The following is a 7,461-nucleotide window of genomic DNA, read 5'->3' as shown; positions in this document are numbered from 1 at the left end:
ATTCCTCTGCCTAAACTTCTAAAAGGTCACTGCTTACTGTCAATGCTCCAGGGAAAATAGCCCCAGCCTCTCCCTATAGCTCAAATCCTCCAAGACCAGCAACATCCTTGTATATCCCTTCTGAATCCTTTGCAGTTGAATATTTCCTGTAGCAGGGAGACCAGAGTTGAATACAGTATCCAAAGAGTTGCCTAACCAATGTCCTGTACAGCTGCAACATGACATTCTGTACTTTTCAGTTACTTGAGAAATCTTTTGTTGTGTCGTTGGTTGCACTTCAGCTCCACACTCCTGATTTTTGGGCACCCACTGTGGAGGAGTGTGGGCAGATCGGAGGACCTCCTCATGGGTCTGTTCCTGGGCCTAGCCATGTTGGCTGTAAACTGGTCAAGGCAGCAGGCTGTGGCTGGGGGTTGTCTCTGCCAACTACCTCCGCACCCCCTCCCCCACCCCTCGACAGTTACATTCGAGCCCGGGTGTCAATGCTCTTGATGACTTGAGATAAATGGGCATGTGGGGGATGCAGTGCTTTATTTCCCCCTTCAACCACATTTGGATGTATAACATCTATGAGCAGGTTTGTTCGAAAATGAATGAAAAGCAGACTAAACTCTATTTGGGCTCTGGATTTAATAATAAATAAGGCATCTGTTAGATGGATTTTGTGGTGCAGCGGTTGTCTCCCCATCTCTGAGCCAAGACACTGAGGTTGAAGTCCGACCTGCTCTAGAGATTGTAATAACATCTCTGAATAGATTGTTTGGAAAAATAGGTTTAATTAAAAGAAATTAAATAGTTTTGGAGGGCTCTTGTGGCACAGTGATAGTGTTCCTACACCTGGACAGGAACGCCTGGGTTCAAGTCCCATCTGCTCCACAGGTACATAATAACATGTCTGAACAGGTTGATTAGAAAAATAGGTTGAAAAAAAGAGCATCTGTTAGACAGCCTGTGTGGTGTGGTGGTAGTGTCCATGCTCTGAGCCAAGACCAGAGTTGAAACCCCATCAGTTCCACAGTTGTGGAATAATATTTTTGAAGCATCCTGTTCAGAGTTAAGATGCAAAGAGAAAGAGAATAGAACTGGAGACAACAGCTTGTAGGTAGAGTCCTTAGTTTAAGGTTAAACAGAGAGCACAAACATGGCTTCAACATATTGTGAGCAGGATTTGAATAGAGGGAATGAGGATTGAGACAGATGCAAACAGAAGTTGGAGTATGGGGAATTTAATAAGTAAAAAGAACAGAGAGGTTAGAGAGAGAGAGAGAGAGAGTAGATTAAAGAGGTAGGAAAGGAGGGTGAAGAGAGATGTCAGAGTTTGTAGACAGAGACCAGAGGCTGGACAGAAAAAAAAAGGCTGATGCTGACCAGAAAACCAGTTGAAGTTGATGAGGGAAAGAAAGCTTAGGTTGACAAGATAAAAAAGGTGAAGTTGACATGAGATTGAGGCCGAGGATGAAGAGAGGATAAACCAAAATTTGAAAAGAACAAGAGCACTCAGGCTGGTGTAAAAACAGCATGTCTCTACTTTGCTGTATTTTTGATTGTGCACTGAAATGGGAAACATTCTGTTTTAAAACCAAGGACTGGGGACTGATTGCTACACATTTTAAAAACAAGTAACTATTGTTTTTGTTTACCTGTGGGACATGGGTGTTGCTGGTTGGCCAGCATTTATTGCCTGTGCCTAGTTGGTCTTCAGAAGGTAGTGGTGAGCTGCCTTCTTGAATCTCTGCAGTCCATGTGCTGGGGGTAGAGCGATAATGCCCTTAAGGAGGGAATTCCAGATTTTGACCCAACAACAGTGAGGGAACAACGAGATATTTCCAAGTCAGGATGGTGAACAGCTTGGATGGGAACCTGCAGGTATCTGAAGCCCTTGTTCTTTGAGGTGGTTGTGGTTGTGGACTTGGAAGGGGGTGTCTAAGGATCTTTGGTGAATTTCTTCAGAGAACTTGCAGATACTACACATTGCTGCCATTCAGCATCTCATAGAATCTCTGGTGGATGGTGTAGGTGCCTTTGATGCGCTGCCAATCAATCAGGCTGCTTTTTCCTGGATGATGTCAAGCTTTTTGAATATTGTTGGAACTGCACTCATCCAGAGCCTTATATTGAAAATGCAGAATGAATGATGAATTGCTCTTCAAATAGTTCTACTACCCAGATATTGAGATGATATTCTGAGCACACATAAAATTGGCAGGGAATATGGGAACATAGAAAATGATCGATAGACACGGTTAAGATTTATATATATGATGGAAGGAAAACTGAATGCAGAAGCAGAACAGCACCTTTGACTTAATAGTTCTTCAAAGCCATAGGACATCAGAAAAAAACAGAAAAATGGATTTAAATCTTGTGTTTTGTTATTTATCATATATCCAGCAGTGAAACATTTTTGAAATGACATTTCGTAAGGATAGAGCCAAGTTTTAAAAGCTAGAACTGTGGAAAGAATTGCTGCATTTTCAAAATACATTACCGAAATTTATTGTGATTCATGCTTATACTTTCCAAATATTGGTTGGATGAGATAAAATGGCATGGCATTCCCGTGCATGCGTAGAAAGAGATTTGGTCAACAAGAGCACTTATCAGTTGTACAATTGCGACTAATTATCAATGCCTGAGGCAATTAGCATGATTACAACTCTCTTGATTGGTTCTTAGGCAGTTGAACAGCTGGTGTGACCACGTGAACAATACAGGAACAAGTCACTAAACTGGAAAATGCAGGCTGTCCGCAGGAAATGCAACTGAAGCCTAAAAGGAATGATCTTTTTCCTACCAGTCGCTGTAACCTTTAACCAGAAATTCAGACTTTATAATTAGTGTACCAACTTAATAAGCATGGAAGTCAAATGAGAGACAGCAAAGATCAAAGAAACGGACCGCACAAGTTGAAGAATATGTGAGTCTCAGCAAGCGTGTGCAGTGAGAGCATGGAGATTCAAAATGCATGTGGAGGTTGAGGGTGGGAAGGAGAGAGGGAGGTGGCGAAGGGGATAGAGGAGGTGGTGAGAATTGGGGGAGGGAGGAGAGGTGACAAGGAAAGGAGGGAAGGAAGGTAGTGAGGGATGGGCAATAAATGCTGGCCTAGTCAGTGATATCATCTCATAAATGAATTTTTAAAAAATCAGCCCATCAAATAAGTCCAAGCCAGAAATATTAACTTGACCAATATGAAGCTTGACCCATAAATAAAATTAAAGGAATCACATTCTGTACTGATCGATGTGTGCAGCAAATGAGCTATGACACAAATTCCTCATTTCATGTAACTTATAATTTACATTAAAATGAACTGGACCCACTGAGAAACCCAGTTGAAATGACAATCTAATTGTTTTCACTGTGATAAATAACTTTGGGCTACAAGTCTTAATTGAGAAAATTATTTACTGCAGTGAAAACCGCAATTACATTGTCACTTCTCCACATGCATTACAAATATGTAGAATATATAAGGGGGTTCTGGGATGGAGCCTGTCCCCGTTGCTCAGAAGGGAAGGGTGGAGAAGAGCAGAGCAATAGTTATTGGGAACTTGATAGTTCGGGGAACAGATAGGCGGTTTTGTGGGGGCGAGAGACACTCACGTTTGGTATGTTGCCTCCCAGGTGCAAGGGTACGTCTCTGATCGTGTTTTCCGGGTCCTTAAGGGGGAGGGGGAGCAGCCCGAAGTCGTGGTCCACATTAGCACCAATGACATAGGTAGGAAGAGGGCTGAAGATGTTAGGCAGGCTTTCAGGGAGCTAGGTTGGAAGCTCAAAGTTAGAACAAACAGAGTTGTTGTCTCTGGTTTGTTACCCGTGCCACATGATAGAGAGTCGAGGAATAGGGAGAGAGAACAGTTAAATGCGTGGCTGCAGGGATGGTGCAGGAGGGAGGGATTCCAGTATCTGGATAACTGGGGTTCTTTCTGGGGAAGGTGGGACCTCTATAACAGGATGGTCTACACCTGAACCTGAGGGGCACCATATCCTTGGGGGGAGGTTTGCTAGTGCTCTTGGGGAGGGTTTAAACTAACTCTGCAGGGGCATGGGAACCTAGACTGTAGCTTTAGGGTGCAGGACCTGGAGTGTAGGGAGGTTAGGAACATGGCATCAATCTCAAAGGAGGGTGCCTGTAAACAGGAAAGTGGCTTGAAGTGTGTATACTTCAATGCAAGAAGTATACGAAATAAGGTAGGTGAACTTGCAGCGTGGGTTGGTACCTGGGACTTCGATGTTGTGGCTATTACGGAGACATGGGTAGAACAGGGACAGGATTGGCTGTTGCAGGTTCCAGGATTTAAATGTTTTAGTAGGGTCAGAGTTGGGGGTAAAAGAGGGGGAGGTGTGGCATTGATTGTCAAAGATAGTATTACAGCGGTGGAAAGGACGATGGATGAAGACTCGCCATCTGAGGTAGTTTGGGCTGAGGTTAGGAATAGGAAAGGTGAGGTCACCCTGTTAGGAGTTTTCTACAGGCCTCCTAATAGTCCTAGAGACGTAGAAGAAAGGATTGCGAGGATGATTCAGGAGAAGAGTGAAAGTAATAGGGTGGTTGTTATGGAGGACTTTAACTTTCCAGATATTAACTGGGAAAGCTATAGCTCGAGTTCATTAGATGGGTCGGTGTTTGTCCAATGTGTGCAGGAGGGTTTCCTGACAATATGTAGACAGGCCAACAAGAGGTGAGGCCATACTGGATTTGGTTCTGGATAACGAACCAGGCCAAGTGTTAGAATTGGAGGTGGGTGAGCACTTTGGGGACAGTGACCACAATTCGGTGACTTTTACTCTAGTGATGGAGAGGGATAAGTGTGCACAGCAGGGCAAGAGTTATAACTGGGGGCATGGAAATTATGATGCGGTGAGGCACGACTTAGGATGCGTGGCTTGGAAAAGTAGGCTTCAAGGGAAGGGCGCAATTGATATGTGGAGCTTGTTCAAGGAGCAACTATTGACTGTCCTTGATAAGTATGTACCTGTCAGGCAGGGAGAAAAGGGTCATGTGAGGGAGCCGTGGTTTAATAAGGAATTGGAATCCCTTGTTAAAAGGAAGAGGGCGGCGTGAAGGTTCAATTGGGGCGATTGAGAGTTAAGGTAGCCAGGAAGGATCTGAAGAGAGAGCTAACAGCAGCAAGGAGGGGACGTGAAAAATCCTTAGTTGGTAGGATTAGGGAAAACCCAAAGGCTTTCTATAGGTATGTCAGGAATAAAAGAATGACTAGGGTAGGAATAGGTCCAGTCAAGGATAGTAGTGGGAAGTCGCGTGTGGAGGCTGAAGAGATTGGGGAGACACTGAATGAATACTTTTCGTCAGTATTCACTCAGGAACAGGACATTGTTGCTGATGTGAATACTGAGTCACAATTAATTAGAATGGATGGCTTTGAGGTATGTAGGGAAGAGGTGTTGGAAATTCTGGAAAGGGTGAAAATAGATAAGTCCCCTGGGCCTGATGGCATTTATCCTAGTTGAAACTTTATTGCTGGAACAGCACAGCAGGTCAGGCAGCATCCAGGGAACAGGAGATTCGACGTTTCGGGCACAGGCCCTTCTTCAGGAATGAGCAGAGAGTGTTCAGCAGGAGAAGATAAAAGGTAGGGAGGAGGGACTTGGAGGAGGGGCGTTGGAAATGTGATAGGTGGAAAGAGGTCAAGGTGAGGGTGATAGGTCGGAGTAGGATGGAGGCGGAGAGGTCAAGAAGAAGACTGCAGGTCAGGAAGGCGGTGCCGGGCTGGAGGGATTCGGCTGAGACAAGGTGGGGGGAGGGGGGATGAAGAAACTGGTGAAGTCCAAGTTCATCCCCTGTGGTTGGAGGGTTCCCAGTCGGAAGATAAGACGCTCCTCCTCCGACCGTCGGGTTGTTGTGGTTTGGCGGTGGATGAGTCCAATGACCTGCATATCCTCGGTGGAGTGGGAGGGGGAGTTGAAATGCTGTGCTACAGGGTGATTGGGTTGGTTCGTCCGGGTGGCCCAGAGGTGCTCTCTGAATCGCTCCGCAAGTAGGCGGCCTGTCTCCCCAATATAGAGGAGGCCACACCGGCTGCAGCGGATGCAGTAGATGATGTGGGTGGAGGTGCAGGTGAATCTGTGGCGGATATGGAAGTTTCCTTTGGGGCCTTGGGAGAGAAGTGAGGGGGGAGGTGTGGGCGCAAGTGTTGCACCTCCTGCGGTTGCAAGGGAAGGTGCCGGGAGTGGAGGTTGGGTCGGTGGGGGGTGTGGATCTGACAAGGGAGTCGCGGAGGGAGTGGTCTCTACGGAAAGCTGATAGGGGAGGGGAGGGAAATATATCCTTGGTGCTGGGGTCTGTTTGGAGGTGGCGGAAGTGACGGCGGATGATGCGCTGTACATGGAGATTGGTGGGGTGGTAGGTGAGGACCAGTGGGGTTCTGTCCTGGTGGCGGTTGGAGGGGCGGGGCTCAAGGGCGGAGGAGCGGGAAGTGGAGGAGATGCGGTGGAGGGCACCGTCAACCACGTCGGGGGGGAAATTGCGGTCCTTGAAGAAGGAGGCCATCTGTGTTGTACGTATTTTGAACTGGTCCTCCTGGGAGCAGATGCGGCGGAGACGAAGGAATTGAAGGCATTTATCCTAGGATTCTCTGGGAAGCAAGGGAGGAGATTGCAGAGCCATTGGCCTTGATCTTTATGTCCTTGTTGTCTACAGGAATAGTGCCAGAAGACTGGAGGATAGCAAATGTGGTTCCCTTGTTCAAGAAGGGGTGTAGGGATAACCCTAGTAACTATAGGCCGGTGAGTCTCACTTCTGTTGTGGGCAAAGTCTTAGAGAGAATTGTAAGGGATAGGATTTATGAACATCTGGATAGGAATAATGTGATCAAGAATAGTCAGCATGGTTTTGTGAAGGGCAGGTTGTGCCTCACAAACCTTATTGAATTCTTTGAGAAGGTGACTAAGGAGGTGGACGAGGGTAAAGCGGTAGATGTGGTGTATATGGATTTTAGTAAGGCGTTTGATAAGGTTCCCCATGGTAGGCTACTGCAGAAAATACGGAGGTATGGCATTGAGGGTGAGTTGGAGGTTTGGATTAGGAATTGGCTGGCTGGAAGAAGACAGAGGGTAGTAGTTGATGGTAAAGGTTCATCTTGGAGTGCAGTTACTAGCGATGTTCCGCAAGGATCTGTTTTGGGACCATTGCTGTTTGTCATTTTTATAAATGACCTGGAGGAGGGGCTAGAAGGTTGGGTGAGCAAGTTTGCGGATGATACGAAAGTCGGTGGAGTTGTTGACAGTGAGGAAGGATGTGGCAGGTTACAGCGGGATATAGATAAGCTGCAGAGCTGGGCAGAAAGGTGGCAAATGGAGTTCAATGTAGGTAAGTGTGAGGTGATTCACTTTGGTAAGAGTAACAAGATGATGGGGTACTGGGCTAATGGTCGGATACTTGGTAGTGTGGATGAGCAGAGGGATCTTGGTGTCTATGGCGTACTGGCTTTTATTGGTAGA

The sequence above is a fragment of the Chiloscyllium plagiosum genome, unplaced genomic scaffold, assembly GCF_037043375.1.
Source record: "Chiloscyllium plagiosum isolate Xiang-an unplaced genomic scaffold, Cpla_swu_hap1 HiC_scaffold_3, whole genome shotgun sequence".
Taxonomy (NCBI): domain Eukaryota; kingdom Metazoa; phylum Chordata; class Chondrichthyes; order Orectolobiformes; family Hemiscylliidae; genus Chiloscyllium; species Chiloscyllium plagiosum.
The sequence above is the reverse complement of the archived record's forward strand: the minus strand, read 5'-3'. Positions refer to the sequence as shown.